Here is a 16,938-nt window from a genome sequence, read left to right on the forward strand (position 1 = left end):
TTTTTTGAGAAAACTCTGTACTGTTTTCCACAGGCAGCTGTACCATCTTACATTTTCACCAACAGTGCACAAGGGTTCTAACTTCTTCACATCCTCCCCAGTGCTCATTATTTTTTGGCTTTTTTTGATGGTAGCCAAATAACAGGTGTGAGGTGGTATCTCATCATGGGTTTGATTTACTTTTCCCCGATGATTAGTGATGCTGCACATCCTTTCATGTGCTTGTTGGTCATTTGTTTATCTTCTTTGGAGAAATGTCTATTCAAGTCTTTTGCCCATCTTTAATACAGTTGTTTGTTTTTGTTGTTGGATTATTCTTTATATATTCTGGATATTAACCCCTTGTCAGATATATGATTTATAAAGACTTTCTTCCATTCTGTGGGTTGCCTTTCACTCTGTTGTGTCCTTTGGTGCAACAGTGACTTTTTGAATTCAGAGTAGCTTACTTTTATCACAGCTAAACTTCATGGCTTTGCATTTTTTCAGCCCTGGCTAGAATGCCGCCCTACCTTCCTCTGTTTGGGTAACTGCAGTACTTCCTCAAAGAGAGTATGTTTTAATAAGCACATATGCTTTGTCCATTCTCTACTTTTAAACTCTGCATTCTGTGTTCCAAGGTCTCGCTTTGTGACTGTTCAGCCGCGTCTCAAGCTGTTGCATTCGCCCTGACTATGCTGCATTCTGTTGACCTTCTTTTGTTTCCTCTTAGTGCCAAACTCCTCCCTGAATCAGAGCATTCACAGTTGATGTTCTCCCTGTCAGGAATGCTCCCTCTCAACCTCTTTATCTGCCAAATTCTCATCCCCCTTCAAGTTTAAATTTACATGTTAATTTCCTCAGGGAAGTTTTCCTTCACCCTAGGGACTTAAATCAAGTTAGAGTGTTAAATAGTTTCTCAGGACTCTATAATTGTCCTTCAAAACATTTATTAAAATTGTAATTATTTATTTATTATTTTAGGGTCTCTTGACAATGGCATCTGCCTAGTTCTGACCATTCTAATTATTCCTTTTTGTTCTTAATCTTAATCTTTAACCTTAATAAAAGTAAAAGCCTTGTCTCGCTTGTTTAACTTATAGCCCAGTGCCTTGCAAGGTGCCTGACACAGAGTAGGAGATCAGTTAATAGAATAAATGAAAGAAGTATAAAGACTTGGAGAGAAGAAGCATTTTATTTAAGATGTGGGGAAAACAGCAGTTGGAAAGCACTGATATAATTATGAAATAAAAGCAGCATACAGTATGCTCTTAAGTACTCGCTAGATAGGAATTTAGAAAGCAGTTTGTCATTTTCAAAGGAGGAAACTGAGCCAAGATTTCTTGTGACTTAATTCTGTTGTCACATAGCTAATAAGTAACAGAATGAGGCAGCCTGAGAGTCCGTGATTAGAGGCACAGTTTTCTTTACAATATACAGTTCAGCTTTTGTAGCTCCCAAGAATGCTAAATGGTAATGAAGTAACTGGATTTTGTATTAAGTCTATCATTGACGCAGGAATATGCAGAAGGGCATTCTGAAATAGACTCCGAGTCAATTTTGCCAGGTGTTCTAGAAGTTCTAGTGGTTTCTGATGTCAGTTTTAAGGTGAGTTGTATGTGAATCCTCTTCCACTAATGGCTTTCTTACTCATAAATTTATCCATAAATTTTGCATCACTTTATATTTGCTGCCAGGTTGCTCTCTGCATCAATGGATTTTTAATATGTATTATCTTCTTAGTGAGTATGTGCTTCCTTTAACTGTTTCTAATTTGCACTGCTCAGGGAACAGAGGTTGAGAGAAGCATTCTGGGAGTATGCAGTGAGTTAGGTCTTGGATCTTGAGTTTGAATCTTGGCTCTGCCTCCAAACCTTAGTTCTCTTATCTCTGAAATGCAGGGGTGTTAATACCCCTCCTAACATAGGTGAGAATGAATTAATGTACGTAAAATGCATGACAGATAGAAAAGCAGTAATTTAATATTAGTTTCATTCTCAACCTTGTCTTTATAGATTTGATAAACTAATCATTTCACTAATTTATCTGTTGTGATTCTAGAATTTTGATCATGAATCTTTCAACTCAACCTTTTCAAACAGCAGTTCCTATCTCCTTTAGTTCCTATCTCCACAATGCATCTGCCTTTATAGTTCTGACTATTCCAATTGTTCTTTTTCAGTCCTCCCTACTTCTGATGTACCCTTATAATACCTTAATCAATATTCCAGGTGTGGGCCATGAAAGTTTAATACAAGGTGGGTTAAATTTTCTCCTGAGTATCTGTTGACTGATTGTTATAACTATTTAGAAGGAACTTTTCATAAAATGGATAAAATGATATTTATTGATATCTCTTTTGTACATAAGTTATGGTTACCCAATTTAGCAAGGAAAAATACAGGCTGTCCAGTTAACTGAATGTCTTGTATTTTATTTTATTTGGCAACCCTACCATAGATAAGAGATGATCTCTGTATAAGAAAAAAAGATTAAGATATGGTTTCTGCTCTAAGGAAGTTGTTTTAAACAAGTTAAGGATATAGGCATGGACTTAAAGGTGGGTAATCAGGCGATACATGGAAAGAAAGTGTTCCAAGTGAATGGTGTTTAAGTTCTTAGGGCTGCCATAACAGAGGACTGCAAAATTGGTGGCTGGATGCAAGAGACTTTTTCTTGTAGTTCTGGAGTCTAGACACCTGACTTCAGAGTGTCAGCAGTATTTATTCTCTCCACGGGGCTTTGAGGGAGAATCAGTTCCAGTGCCTCTCTCTCCTAGCTTCTGGTGATAGTCAGAAATCCTGACATTCCTTCGTTTGCAGGTGCAAGACTCCACTTTCTGTCTCAGTCTTTACATGGCATTCTCCCTGTGTGTCTCTTCTTTCTTAATAAAGACAGCAATGCTGTTGGATGAGGGCCCACTTAATGACCTCATTTTAACTTGATTACATCTGCAAAGACCCTTTTTTAAACTAAGGTCGTATTAAAAGGCACCAGAGGTTAGGATTTCAACATATCTTTTTGGAGGACACAACTCAACCCATAACAGATGGTTTGGGTATTGAAAACCATAGAGTTCAGAAAAGGGGTGATCTGTTGTGGAATGGAATGATGAAAAAGGCTCATAGCAGTGTCAAGAATTAATTGAGCTTGACTGTGAAGGGTGGGTAGACCTTGTTGGATAGGAGGAGAAGGGCTGGAAGTGGATAATGAGTGGGAAAATAGGGAAAGGGAGTCATCTTCTAGGAATGGAATATATTTGCTGCAATTTACTAAGGATAATCACAATCATGCTGCAAACTCTGAGAAAAGCAACAATAATTAAACTTCCTTAGCTCAGAAAAGTAACAGTGTCTTTATGAGGCAGATTTTATTGGTGTCCAAGGTTCCTTTCATCTCTGAAATTCGAATTGCTCAGTGTTAATTTGGTTTTGGCACCAGCCCCAGAGATACTAGAGGGACAAGCCTGGGAAACTACCATGGGCAACCTCTGTATCCCCGAAGAAGGCACTAAGCCAGTTATATTGGAACCAACTTGAAGATAATATTTTAAATCAAATATTCATGTAAAATAAGATATAAACTGTTAGCAACCAGTACATTCTAACTGTAGTTAGAATGCTATTTACTCAATAAATATGATCAAACTTTCTGACTTTTTAGGAGGTATCCATATAGCAAAGTTGGTCTGGAAGAAACAAAGACCAGAAAAAAAAAAACTGTAAGCCTTGTTTATTGTATGAGACTGCCAGTGTAGAATGCAGACCAAGCTGGGTCTGTATTTTTGCGAATGTGTACCATACTGTGGTGCACCATAGAATGTGCTGTATTTCTATATGGACTAAAGGTTTTAGACCTGGCTTTCCAAATTCTTGAAGAAACCAAGTGAAATTCAAGTTAATAGTTCATAGAAGAAATAGAAGACACAAGGGACAAGCCATAAGAAATGCAGACAATGGGCTGTTCAGTCTCCTTTGATTCTGCTGATGGGGACTTTTCTGGATATGTGTATATTTTCTCACATTTTCTCTGCTGTAATTAGTCAATTAAATCAAGTTTATGTGAAGCTTTTTTTTTATGTCATTACCTTAGAATTTAGTAAAGTACTGAGCTGCTACAAGGCTAAGATTTTCTTTCATGTTTCAAAGAATCATTTGAAAAGAGAGAGGAAATCTAACAACTGGGATGAGCTCTTGTCTGTTTGTTATCAAATTACCTCTTCCTCCTGTTGCTGCCCCTCACAGTTACCAAAGAAGGAGGCGCACACACAGGCACAGATAGTGGGAGGAACCCCTCGAGTCATTGTGACTTCCAGGTCTGTGATATTTGCTGCCAACAGAGATCTGGGTTTGTAAGGCTAATATCCACAGACCTATTTATGTTATCTAGTCAGCTGTTCAGATGAACTCTCGCAAGGCTGGGATCTTAGAGACCAAAGGTCAGATGTACTCAATGAGAAAATAAGAGTGTGCCTACTTTCCATTCAATATATCATTGTTTACAAAAGTAATTTTTAGTAAAACTGCAAACATAAGTATTTCAGTCAAGTAGTGTATTGTTGAGTCTATGTGCAGTTTAGTTGCAAGGGTTAATCAATCAGTCAATCATGATTAACAAGAAACCTAGGTCCAGTGGCATACCTCGTCTATAATCTGCAACTAATATCAGAAAAGCTTCTGCTGTCTACTTTCTTTCCAGGCATTGGTAAATCTGACTCAGAGGAACTCCAGGAGCCCTGATCCCCTGCACTTTGGCCATTGACAAAGCCCCTGGGGCCTTCCTTCTGCCAGACACCTTTATTTAAACAGTCTTCGTTCTGGAAAGAATGTTTTCCTTGCTTATCGCTTATCAAGTGAAAGGTGGCATTTGTCTTTCTAACTTTTAAGGATCTCCCCAGCTTCCTTTCTTAATTCCAGCTTTACTAGCTTGTGTTAAAATTCTGTATCCTCAGGTTATTTGTGATAGATATGCACATAACTGGGCTCCTTATCTGCACAAAAAGGAATAGCTGCTCAGGATTAAAAAAATCCTCCTTTCCCCTACGGGACTGACAAAACCTTTTTTATTTTAGAACATTTTAAAAAACATATAAAGGAGAAGGGAGAACAACTCAAGAGTATCACCACTTAAAGGCAACTGTTATCCGGTATTTTAGTTTATGTTCTTCCAATCTTGCTGTTTCCTGCATATTTTATTTTGTAAACCAGTTGCATTTGTATTCGCTCTAAAATGGTGTGTATGTGTGTGAATTATTGAATTATTATTATTATAACACTTTTATTTATTACTATTCATCAGAAGTGGTATAGCAAAATGGTCATGAATACAAGAATGTGGGCTCTGAAGGCGGAGTGTGTAGGTTCAAATCTTGATTCCTCTTTCTTTTTTTTTTTTTTTTTGCAAACTCAGAAAAGTGTTTCAGCTTCTTTAAATCTTAGGTTCCTTATCCATAAAATAATCTTGGGATAAACATGTTTGTGTGAAAGATTTTTTTTTTTGTAGTTCAGTGTATTTTCTGAATTATCTCAATTCCAAAAAGTAGAATGACTGGATCAAACAAGATGAACATACTGTCAATTTCTTTCCAAAGAGGTTGTAGCTGTTGAAGTTTCCATTAGCATGGTACAAATGTGACTGTTTCCCTGTACTCTTGCCAGCAGATAGTATACTTGCATGTGTGTGTATAACATCATTTGATACAAGTATTGCTACCTCATTCTTTGATCACTAAAGAATTTAAATAGTTGCCATGGTATGACTATTTTTTAAGATATTTGAACTGTGAAGTTTTTTGAGTACTGTGGAATAAGTGAGAGTCTAAACTGATTTGCTCCAGTAACAGTAGAGCTGGAGGAATCTGTAGGCTTGTGTGAAGTAGAAGCTGTTCAGAGACAATACACATGTTTACAACTACCCTGGTGACTGTAGGGATGTTTTTACTACCTTATACCTTCCTTGATAATATTCCCTAGATTGTATTTCCTGCTTTGTCAAATATTTGCTGAGTGAGGTGACATATTTGATGAGCGTGGACCATCCATTTCTCTAACTATGATCCCCCAAGGAACCACATCTTCCAATACTTATGCCCTTTCATAGTCTCTCCCTGTGTAACCCATGGAATATGACAAAAGTAGTCCTGCATTGCACGTCTTCTGAGGCTAGATCATAAGAAGATTGGCATCTTACACCTTGGGCTCTTGGAAGTTACATGCATTCTGGTAAGAAGCCATCTATCACTCTGAAACTGCTATGCTGTGAGGAACACAAGCCAACCATGTTAGTGAGGTTGTGGGGAGAGAGACATCTAGCTTCTACTTTTAACAAGTCTTCCAGCTGAGGGCCCAGAAATGTGAGTGTAGAAGCCATATTGAACACTAAAGTCCAGTTAGATCTTCTGATAACTCTGGCCCAGCCACTGTCTAACCATGATCACATAAATGATCAGCAGTGATAACGACCCAGGTGAACCCAGTCAACTCACAGAACCAAACCATGAGGGATAATAATAAATCATTATTTTAAGCCTCTAAGCTTTAGGATGGTTGATTGTGTGGCAATAGAAAACCAATACAATGAATTAATACAGAAGAACCACAAGTTCTCTGGTTTGAAATATTCCTTCTTTAAAAATTAGTGGCAAGTAAACATTGGTGCTGTCACTGATCACTTTTGTCAAAATGGATGCACAGTCAGAGAAGACAACATTACAAATTGACTGATGGTGAGAATGGAGTGGTGAGAGGTAATTAAGAAATGAGCAGGTCATAAAATTTTGCATAGGGTTGGTGGTAGAGAGAATGGAGAGACCTGGTAAAGAGGTTATTGAGAATCAGTTCAGTGCAGTATGCAAGTCAAGGGTTGAGATGACTTGGAGATTTGTGGAGTTTAAAGATAAGATGTTTTGAAAGGACAAATTAAGGATTACATGACTTTTTTGCCTTGAATGTCTGTCCCTGTACAGATTGATAGATCTTTGTTTCTGTCTTATATATCAGGGTAGGGGACAATTTTGGAAGGCAGTGTTGATATATTTCACATAGATTTATGTTATATTTGGGTAATTTAGTAGCATAATGTCTATGTATTTCAGTGTTTTTAAGAAGTATTATCTTTGTGAGTTTTGGGGTGGGTACTACACATTTAATTTTGTTATTTAATTTTCCTTATTTCTACTTTGCAAATGCATATATGTAACTGGCATTTAAGATTACATGCTAGGGCTACATAGGCTGTAGCAGAATTTAATTGACTGAAAAATATACGAGATGATACTATGAAGAACATTCATTTTATTTAGTGTTTTGGTCACTGTTTATCTTTTTGGTAGCCCCCAAACTATACTGAGTTTATGAATGTTTCTGAGGAAGATGGACTGACAAGTTTATGGAGAGGAACTTCTCTTGAAGTGCTGCTAATGAAACTGTCAGCCAATATTCTGGACAATTGAGAGGCCAGATCCAACTCCCTTGAGCTTTCTTTTGAGGGATAAGATCCCAATGTAAAAATTAGTGTTGAGAGAACTTTACTCTTGATATTGGATGTATTACCACTTTCTTTCCACTTCTAATTTGCAGCCAAGGTCATCTGTTGCTTCAGAGCAGGCTGTTCATTTTTTTTTTAAAGAGTTTTCTTAAGATCTTTATGATACGTGGACTTAATTATGTAATTACATAACAAATCAGGTAACTGCTTCAGAGGAACAGTTCTGATCTATGAGGTGCCTAAGATAGTCTTTAGAGAAACATCTAATTACATAGTTACAATGCATAATAGATCAAAATAACAGGTAGCAGGAATATCTTTGGAGCCATAAGAGAAACCTTATGGTCTTTAGGTATGGCATGTAATATTAGTTATGAAAATAACCCCACCATTATGTCATTTTGTAACAGCAAATAATGGCAAAGGAGATATTAATGCTAGATACAATAAATATTATATGCACTTTGCTTTTTTTGACACAAACAACTTTCTTTAAAAAAATGTAAAATCAATTGAAAATATCTTTATTCTATGAGAAAGAAGAAACTGACATTTTAGATACAGAATGACAGTGATATTTGAAAGAAAAAATTTTAAAGATTGTAAATGTATCAAGTTAATTAATTATAAAAGCATGCATATTAATTTCAAAACTACAAAAATTCAGTTACAATGTCAAAGACAGACAATTAAAATAGTATATGCATATATTTGAATCTGGTATTCTATTTTTCCTGAGTAGTAATGAAAAAAATCAGGAATAAAACTAAAACATTCCAGAGTCTTGGAGTACTGTGATTGCCTTAGCTGTATGCTGGGGGATGAAGGTTCCATTGAAATCTGGGCAGTTCATCAGAAGAAAAAGTGAATTTTAATCATGGTCCAGGTTGTTCAAACATTTTGGTGTTGGTGGTATCATTTTTAATATCTATTGCGGAATATAAGCAAACACTAACATTTTGAATCTATTTTATATAACTCATAAAAAGCTGTCTTAGTTGTTTTATGAGCAAGAGACTTTTTTGTTATGTGTTTTAAAGGATACATTTTACAAAAAAAGTCCGGAATCTATCAAAGTCCTTCATGATTGAATAGTCATTACCCATTAAAAATTTTCATACCAAAGATACATACACCCCAATGTTCATAGCAGCACTATATACAATAGCCAAGACATGGAAACAACCTAAATGTCCATTGACAGATGACTGGATAAAGAAGCTGTGGTACACGTATACAATGGGATACTACTCAGCCATAAAAAAGAGTACAGTAATGCCATTTGCAGCAACATGGATGGATCTGGAGATAGTCATTCTAAGTGAATTAACCCAGAAAGAGAAAGAAAAATATCATATGGTATCATTCATATGTGGAAACTAAAAAAGAAAAGAAAAAGAGGACACTAATGAACTCATCTACAAAACAGAAACAGACTTGCAGATATAGTAAACAGTTTTATGGTTACTAGGGGAACAGGGGTGGGAAGGAATAAATTTGAGACTTTGAGATTTGCAAAGGTAAACCTATATATAAAAATATATTAAAAAACCAGATTTCTTCTGTATAGCACAGGGAAATATATTCAATATCTTGTAATAACCTTTAATTAAAAATCATATGAAAATGAATATATGTATGACTGGGACATTGCGCTGTACACCAGAAATTGACACATTGTAACTGACTATACTTCAATAAAAAAAGAAGTTAAAAAACCTCAGTTTCATACCAAAGCTTATATCTGGTGACAAAACAAACAAAAACAGGACATGATGGGCAATGGGTCTTGAAAATCTACTTTCCCTTTGCTTTCTATTATTTTTGTTTGGTTTGCATGAAAACTAATACATATGTGGGAAAAATTCTAAAAGCATCTGCCATAGGCATGGGCTTATATTCTCTGAGACCACTGGTATGTAGAAAAATAGTTGGCATCTGTAAATGAACATTTCAGATGTGTCACAGAGCCAACAAGTTTGGGAAAGTTTTTTCAAGAACATTTTATGATAAAATTATGCAAGTTTTGGTCGTGAAATATATTTAAACAATGCATTTTTAAATTCACCTAGGGACAGTTATGAAAATATGGCTAAAGTGTTTACATGCCTTTGTATTTTAAAAAGTCAAGTTTTGTTTGATATGTGTAAACTCCCTATCCTTATGTATCTTTTCTCAAGCAAATATAGTTTCTTGTTTTTTGAGGCCTGAAAATATTTCTTTAATTAATAAGTATTAGTTCATTATTCAAGATGGACAGCATATATGAACTATGTTTCGCATATGCTAGCCCCATACCGTGGGATAATACTTAATGCCCCTCCGCAAGTACGATGATATATCCTATATAGTTAAAATCATTCTTTTACTAAGTGAAAGGTAAGAAAATGCTGCACATGGCCATGAGGAGGATAACAGGGACCAGGTTTACCTTCTCACCTGAATGAACTAAGAAACCAGACAAAACATATAAAGCATTTGTTATCAGACATTACATGACAGACAGCACATGATTATTATCCCTGATTACAAGATAAGCTATATGGTTGCCCCAGTTTACAACCTAGAACCTGTATCCCCTCTGCTGTTCAGGGACAGAGGAAACCAATAAAGTAAAGGAATCTCACTGAGTTTTAGAGACACTGATTGGAGTTTAGAAAGGTCAGAATACTGCAGCAAAGGGAGCTCCACAAAGACAGAGCTGGGAAGATCTGCAAAGATGTCCCCTCGAGTCTTTGGCAGAGTACCAACCTGCTCATGCATGAGAATAAACTATCCAAAGCTGGAGAAAGAACCACTAGAAATAAGTCAGCTGAATAATTCTTGAAGCTAATCATGGTCTGAGAATAGTTTCTGTATGTCAGTCAGTGTAGTGATATTTCATAATAAATTAGGCATTGGGTAAGATACTTAGAAGAAAATTATCTTAGTAGTGGGGTCAAATTATCTCTAGAATAAAGGCTGCTCTGGACCTAACCTAATTTCAAAGCAATCCTATACAGAAACAAAGTAAGACCAGCTAATCTAATTGCATTCCAGACAAAGAGGTCAATGCCACTTAAAGGAATACAACAAAATCCTCCACTCAACAGTGTAAAATTCATAATGTCCAGCATACAAAAAAAAAAAATTGAAAGGCATACAAAGAATTAAGAAAATGTGACCCATAACCCAGAAAAAAAAATCAATAAGTAGATTTGATCCAGAAATAGCAGATATGATCAAATTAGCAAAGATGTTAAAAATAACTATTATAAATACATTCTGTATTTGCAGGTTGAGGAAGGCATGAACATGATGAGAGATATAGAAGATATAAAAAGACTGAAATGAAACTTCTAAAAATTAAAAATAAAATACATATAATAAAAGTACACTGATTTGGATTAATATCAGATCGAACCTTGCAGGGTGAAAATTGGTGACCTTGAAAACAGCAATAGAAATTTTCCAAAATGAAATAGTTGGGTCAGGGAAAGAATGAGGAAAAAATAAAAATAGAGCACTGGTAGTCTTTGGAAAACTCTCAGGCAGTCTAACATATGTGTAATTAGTATCCCAGAGGTTAAAAAAGGAAAGCAGGGCAGGAGGGGGAGAGAAATATATTTGAAGAAATAATGACTAAAATTTTTCCAAATATGATAAAAATTAGAAATGTATAAATTGAAAAATTCATTGTGCTCAAAGTAGCAGAAATGAAGAAAAAACACACCAACTCACATCAAAATTGCTGAAAACTAATGTAAAGAAAATTATAAATTAGCCAGAGAAAAAGACAAAAAGGAACAAAGATAAGAAAGACAGCTAACTTATCACTGGAGGCTACAGAAGCCAAAAGACAATGGAACAATATCTTTGAAGTACTAAAAGGAAAAAATAAAAGAACCTGCCAATCTAGTGGTGCTGTGCTCAGTATTTGGTGATTGGGAGGATGGATTGTGGTAGATTTTATGACTAATGGTCCTTCCTACCAGGGCATTATGCAACTCTATCTGTTCAAATTAGGGGTGGCTATGTGCATGAATATCTTGGCCAAAGAAAATTGGCGTAAGTAAGTCATGTGTCACTTTAGAACAGAACTGTAAAAATTACGTGTCTCTTTTCTTATTTTCCTTGAGACAAGCAATGTTATAGATAGAGGCAGGTCCATCAGCCTGAGATATGGAATAATGATGACATGAAGTTGAGCCATAGTTGACCCAAAAATGACATGTAACAGGAGCAAGAGATTTAACTTGTCATAAACCATTGTGATTTTGGAATTGTCCACACAGCCTAAACTCGACCACTCTAACTGATACAGGCAGCAGGATTATTGTGGGGGAAATGGGCACATTCACAGCATGAGACTCTCAAAGAGAACACCCACACATTCTGCAAAGCCCTCAAATAATACAAAGCCAACTATGCAGGTATTTCTAATGTAGAAGAATGGTGATTGGTACCTAAAGAAATTGAAGTAGATAGTAAAGAGCTCTCTTGCTAGTCCAAAGTTCAAAAAAGGTAGAAATAAATAATAAAAAGAAAGAACAGACCCAGGACAAATATAAGAGAATGGAACCACACGGAAAAGCTTCAGAAAAGCTAGAATACCATATGAAACTTGAAAAATAGCTGAGGGCAACAGAAAGATTTGGTTAGCAAGAAGAAAAGCAAGGAAATGGTAGTTTTTGTGTTTGGAGTTGATGATGTAACATTAAGGGATGCGTAGAAGGAAGCGGTTTTTAGAAGAACTAACTGAAAAGGCCATCAAAGACTTACGTGGAAGTGAAAGGAAGCCTGAGATAGCTAAAGAGGATACAAAAATGCATAACTGTGCAAAGTGAGCCCAAGTCCACGACTCAGAACTTATTGTACTGGGGTTGCTGAATGGCTGCTGATGACCTTTGATTACATTTTCTGTTCCTTGTTTGGTGTATAGAAATGTGATTTTTTTTTTTTTTATATTGATCTCATGACATGGCTGACCTATTATTAATTCCAGCATGTTAAACTGCTTTTGAGGTTGTGATCTGAGCAACATCTGTCAGCCAAAATGATATTTTTGTTGCTTCTTTGCAATTTAAAAAATATTTTTTAACATTTGAACTAGGTATGATTTTCGTTTCTCATTTTCATTGCTAAATTTTAACCTTTAAAAATATTGTCCACTGCATTTTTTGACATACAGTTTATGAGATTATGCATGTTTCTTCTATTTTCAGTTTGCTAAGACTTTCTAATCACAAAACAGGTCTCAGAATATTAGGCTTGTTTTCTTTTATCTATTGAGATGTTATTTTTTCTTATTTTAACAGGAAAAGATAATAGATGTTCAAATTTTAATGAATTCTTACATTCTTGGTATAAATCCAATTGGGCTATGGTGTTGTGGTGACTTTTTAATACACTGGATTTTTCATCTATATTCAAAAGTGAAATTAGCCTGTAATTTTCTTTTCTCTTTGATTCTGTTTTCAGTATCAGGGAATGATTAACTTCATAAAATGAATTAAGATGGCTTTATTCTTAAATTTCCTATTTCTTGGAACAGTTTCTATGAAATTGGAATTTTATCTTTCCTTGATGGATTGAAGCAACACAATTATCTAGACTTAATTTTTTTGTATAGGTAGGTTTTTACCTTTTAAATCAATGTATTTAATGATTGTGGCTTTATTCCTTATTTTTTAGAATAGACTTTGTTAAGTTGAGCAGTTTTAGGTTCACAGCAAAACTGAATAGAAAGTAGAGAGATTTCCTATATCCCACTGCCCCTGCACATGCACAGCCCTCCTCAAAATCCCGCGCAAGAGTGTTGCATCTGTTACAAACAGTAAACCTGTGTCTACACATCATTTTCACCTGAAGTCCATCGTTTACATTAGGGTTCACTCTCAGTGTTGTACATTCCATGGTTTTTGACAAGTGTATAATGACCTTTATCTACCATTACAGTATCATATAAAGTAGTTTCACTGCCTTAAGGTTTTGGGGATCATAGTGACTCCATGATGGGACAGAACAGTTTCTTTTTTTCCCTTTTTGTTAACAGGAGAATTTTTCTCCAGCCGAAGGGTATACAGCCTTGTGAAGATTTTGGTTTTTCCAGGTTGGGAACAGGAGATATTTTCAAGTCACCAATTTGTGTGAACCCAAGTTTAACACCACATCCTATTCAAATTCAAGTCTTCTGATCACTGAAATTTCCTTTAAATTCAGCTGTGCATTTTTAAGGATGTTTGTTATGTTTATTCCTCTAGAAGTTCTAGTTTGTCTGTTTGGTATGGGGAAATATCTATTCTGCTATAATCCTGGAAATAGAAATGCTTTGGTGGTCTTAAAAACCTTAAAGATCAAAAGAAATGTTTAATAATGGTGATGCATGATTTATAAAAATAAACAAACAAAGAAAAAAGTATTCTTTAGGTTTGTGATAGATTAACCTGTGTCAGTTCTCTTGAGTATTATAAAGAAACTATTAAAAGATTGGTAGGAAATACTTAGGTGAAAATCAATAGAGTTTAAATTGACTTATTAAATATAAGTTATAAAGTGTATATCATTTTTGGACAAGGTCTCTCAAGTCAGAGAGCACCAGACAATAAGCATTGTGTCTGCGATATTAGGCAATGAAGAATGTTCAAAAAATGTGAAGGAGTGAAGGAGTATGGGTGATGGGATTGATACTGTGTATCTCAATCTGAGGGAGACTTTTGAAAAGAAGTCTGATGCAGTCTTACTGGATGGGCTGCAGTGTAGCAGATGCTGCTGCCCCGTCCATATCCCCTCAGCATTCAGCATTCTGATAGCTCATTACTGCAAGCACCTGCCACTGTCTGCCTGCGGACTTATCGGTCCCCAGCAGTGTGCTTGGCCCACATACAGGCCAGGGAGTTAACGCCTCCATCAACAGCACTCAATCTCTGAGAGATGAAAGTTAGTCCATGGCCCTGTACCCTAGTTTCCTCATCTCTCCACAGAGAGTCCTGTCTTGGCTTCCTCGCTTCCCTTCCCTGTTTCCCTTCCCACTTTCCTCCACCAGCACGTTCTGAGGAAACTTCCCAAATAAACTACCATTCTTTAAATCCAAGTCTTAGGGTCTTGTTCTTGGGGAAACACGACCTAAGACATGAAAAATTCAGGTCTAGAGCCTAAGAAAAGCGAATCATTTCTTCATTCATCATTTCAATAATTGTTGTTAATCAGTTTATGTCCGAAGGGATGTTTATAGTGATAACCTGTGAAAGTACTTTGCCTTATCTTTCTGAATTTTATAAATAATTGAATCAAAATGTAGAAAGTTTCTTAACAAATTTAGAGATGACGTAGTACTGGGGTAGGGGGATATGTAGTGAGTATGTTAGAGAGCAGAATCAGGGTCCACGTAATTTTTAATAAGCTGAAAAAAAGTCTAACAATTTTACATTGATGGATTAAGATCCTACAAGTGAGTCTTCCAAATGTGTGATATAATCACTATGTTATAGCATTTTAGAGCTATTGGTAAATAGTAAACTTACAATTTGTTAACATTGTGTGTGGCTGCTGAAAATGCAGATGTGATTTTAGGTTGGATTAATAAAGTAGTATCTAGACCAAAGGAGATGATAATTACATTTAATTCTGCAGTTAACAGACAATCCTGTTCTAAATACCATGTTTCTAAAAGTCTAGAAACAACCTGAATACTAGAGGAGAAAGGAGGTTGAAGGCAGTTGGAAATATTATATGGAAAAAGATGTAGTACATATGGTTGTTTAACATTAAGTAAAGAAGAATCAAAGAATATGATAATTGTCTTTCACTGTTTGAAGTTCTTACCTGTGGGAAAGGAAATAGACATGCTTGAAATGACCACTAGAGTCATTCATGTCTCTATAACCAGTCTCTCATCCAATGCTTGCCTATGGTATGAGCCCAATAAATGTTGGGTGAGTGAAAAATTAATGTCACTGCGTATTCACCTCACTTAACTGTGCAGTTGAAAGAGGACACATACTCTTTTCATTTTTCTGTGTTTATCCATCCTTTTGTCTTATCTCATATTTGAAGTCATTCTTTGGATTGTGAAGTCAAGATGGAGGACCAGTTTTCTGCCCTATGAAATATTTCTCACATAATAGTGAGTCTATAAATGCAAATGATACTGATTGTGGTGTTGATGTCTCCTGATAAACACAGCCTCCAGTTTCCTACTCTCTTTCATTTAAACTGTCCTTGAGTTTATTGTCGACAGCAGTGGCAAGTGTCTGTGGTAATGTCGCTTCAGTCTTTTGTCCTGGCTGTTAAACTTTCCCTTTGCATTTCCTTCAGGTTGTATCATGGTTCAATACATTTAAATCTTAAGATAGCGAGCAAATATATGATGTAAGGAAATAAGCCCACTGACTTCTATTATTCCTCACCACAAGATTTCCCCTGCTTCCCAATCATTTTATGCTTTCTTAGCAGCATATTTCAGATTGTGAATCAGATTAAATTTTAGAATAAAAACTATATGATGCATTTCTTTGTTTATGCATTTTGGAGTCCTCTCCTCTAGTACAGTGAGACAAATTTTTAAAAATTTTCTTTTTACAGAGATGACTACCTTAAATGCATGAGTACTTACTTACCGTGGAGTTATGAGGAGGATGGCATCCTGCTGTGCATCCTTCAGGTCCCAGCTTGATAGCCTTTCCTGTCAGATGTTCCTCGTGACTCCCTTAGTTCAGCTGGCAGCATCTTGGGTGGGCTCCACACACTGTCTCCGGCTACACCAGGGTTTGCATCCCACTCATCCCACTGTCTGTGAAGTCTGTTTACTTGTCTGCACATCCTAGCAGGCAGCAGAAGTTACAGCCTCAGCACTCAGTACTGTGCCTGGTACATGATAAGCACCCACTGACTATGTGATTAGTATTTGTTCAGAACAATAGTTTTCCAAAAGGTGCTTTTTTTGGCTTTAGAAAGCTGCCATTATTCTGTTTCCTATATTCTTTCTCATTTTGATTTTTAACTCAGCATAGCTGAACCTAAAGTTATAACCAGTTGTACCCCTTGATTACCATGCAAATTTTCCACACGATTTTACACTTCTTTATGTTCCATTCATAGTGTCTCAGAAGCCGAATTTGGGAAAACCTAGACTGGGAAGATGCCCCTTCTTTGGTTTTTATTTGCTTTATTTTTTTTAGAGCTGTATTCGGAGGTGTAACCTTGCCCAAGTCAGCTAGCTTCTATGGACTGCAGTCTCCTCACCTGTAAAAGAAGGAAGGACTGGAGAATCCCCACGGTAAGTTCAAAAGACAACATTCTTTAATTCTGTGATTGAGAAAAGTTTTCAGTAAAAGCTTTGTAGTTCCTTGCCCTTCCCTCCCCACCTCCTGCAAAGGCACCCTGATCATTTTTCCTTTTCTTTGGGCCTGATTGTCTCTTCTTGTTTATGGCTGCCACTAATTTGCTCGTTTGCTTGCTGGAAAATAGCTAATTAAAACCCACTTCAGCTAACAA

General features: G+C 36.0%; 1 long non-coding RNA gene across 1 annotated transcript in view; it reads left to right on the top strand.

Annotated features, from left to right (window-relative positions):
- The window catches only part of LOC116658217, a 365,338-nt gene that overhangs the window by 58,861 nt on the left and 289,539 nt on the right, over positions 1–16,938 (top strand). The window contains exon 2 of the long non-coding RNA XR_004313460.1: positions 16,623–16,720. This is a non-coding gene — a long non-coding RNA (uncharacterized LOC116658217). The remainder of the gene's footprint in view (positions 1–16,622; positions 16,721–16,938) is intronic.

The sequence above is a fragment of the Camelus ferus genome, chromosome 20 (assembly GCF_009834535.1).
Source record: "Camelus ferus isolate YT-003-E chromosome 20, BCGSAC_Cfer_1.0, whole genome shotgun sequence".
In the NCBI taxonomy this organism is placed as follows: Eukaryota; Metazoa; Chordata; class Mammalia; order Artiodactyla; family Camelidae; genus Camelus; species Camelus ferus.